This window comes from Condylura cristata, unplaced genomic scaffold, assembly GCF_000260355.1.
Source record: "Condylura cristata isolate star-nosed mole 26May11 unplaced genomic scaffold, ConCri1.0 scaffold00027, whole genome shotgun sequence".
Classification (NCBI taxonomy): Eukaryota; Metazoa; Chordata; class Mammalia; order Eulipotyphla; family Talpidae; genus Condylura; species Condylura cristata.
The window spans coordinates 9,080,584-9,082,594 of NW_004567128.1; positions in this window are offsets into that span (position 1 = coordinate 9,080,584).

The window sequence follows — 2,011 nt, forward strand, 5'->3', positions numbered from 1 at the left end:
GTTGCCCGTGCCCTGATGCCTGGAACCTATGAGCATGTCATGTTAGCTCCATGGCCAAAGGGCTGTACAGGTGGAATTAAAGCTTCAGGCTTTAAAATGGGCAGGTGATCCTGGATTATCCAGGTGGGCCCACTCTCATCATGTGAGTTCTTAAAAGCAAAGAGCTTTCTCTAGCTGCAGGCAGAAGAGATGCTGCAAAAGGGGAAGTCGAGAAACGTGAAGCATCGGAAGGGTTCTGCACACCATCATCAGAGTGCAGACGGGGGAGGCAGCACCGGAGGGATCCAGGCAGCCTGATATCGGCACGGACAGGTGACTTCAGCCCTACACCCACAAGGAACTGGATTCTGTCAGCAGCTGAATGGGCGCGGATTCTTCCCCCAGAACCTCCAAAAGAGCTCCGGTCAGTCAACACCGACACCTTGATTTCAACCTTGTAGAATGAGGCAGCAAGGAACAAGGCATCTGTATTGTTTAAATCTGTGAACTTCATGATCATTTTTTTTTAAGGCAGCAATAGAAGTAAAACTGCCAAGGCACATTTTGGGTTTTACGGATTTACAGAATTTATTGATTTACACCAATGACAATTTTAGTGACATCGACTTTGAACACAAAGCACAGGTTGAGAGATGAGATACCAGACAAGTTTCCGTGGTGGAGCTCCTGAAACATTTAGCCTCACTGTTGGCTTGTCAAAGATGAGTTGTGGTGGTGACAACTTGGATATTTCTTTCTACGAAGTCCTCAAACACAATAAAGGAAAATGCTGATGGGCGTGAAATTATGCCTGGTCAGCCATGTTGTAAAAATATGACACAGAGCTGTGCCTGCTGCCGAAGAAAGTTGAATTTAGATGAATGCATTTGGAAGAGAGGTTTAGCCATCATCAAGACAGTTTTCTCCTGTAACAGATGTAAGCGAGCAGCAGACTTTCGAGCAGTGTTTCTTAGTCATTGCCATGGATGCTATGCTAAGCAACCGGCCTCCTCCATTGCCTTTCTGCCCTTCTCAGTTTTCCAGCAACAGACGTATAGCTCTTCACCAGGGGCTTCATTAGGAAATGCCTGCGTTCTGGAATAACAGCATAATCCTTTAAAAGGCTTCCGTGTGGGCAGATTATGTTAACCCCAACATCAGAAACCAACTCTACTTACCTTGTAGAGAAAATGAGTTGCTTGCAGTAATTTATTGATTTACAGAATTAACAGGAGGGTTGGCGAATTGGCTCTGGAAAGAGGCAGGAAACAAAGTCAGGCAGTTGGGTGTGCTGCTAAAATTGCATCAGAGGAAGTCATTAGAGAAGCCACCTCGGGGCCTGAGTGTTACTGCCCACTCCATCACCTAGAGGCTGGCTACCATGGCTGTAGCTGCAAAGAGTCTAATCTTTTCTATTTCTATCTCCAAATCCAAAACCCCAAGTGGAAAGATTTAACATTCCTCAGCTTAGATAATATGCAAAAGAAAAAAAATGAAATTTTTTATACTGGGCCCTTCCTCAGCCATAGGGTACAAGGTAGATAGAGCTCTCTGCCCCTCTGGCTGTCCAGATCCCTGAAGACACTCAATTACCCATACTGGGAAGTGAAAAAATTGTGTGTGTGTACACACTCCCTCTCCAAATAATGCAACTTGCCCTGTTTCTAAGAAAATAGCTCAGTTTTTTATCAGTTGCTTTTTCTCCCTGGGGACCCAAGCAATACCTATTTCTATTATAATCCTTTCTCAACCACCAGCATGTTCTGTGCACAATAATAGGGTAAAGGAAGAGAAAAGAGAGGGCAACCACTTAAATATGTAAATATGGCCACGGCACAGTGAGGGAGTAGGGACGAGGCCGTGGTCCTTGCTTCTGCAGGTGTCGAGGGCATATTTACACCTTCCATGATTTCACAAACCCAGATTGCAAACACAGGCGCAGTTATGTTCAGTGTGGCAGAAAAGTTGCTCTAGAGGCCAAGACATCATTAACTAACAAGTGTGGTTCTGAAAGGGATACTGGCTGATAACT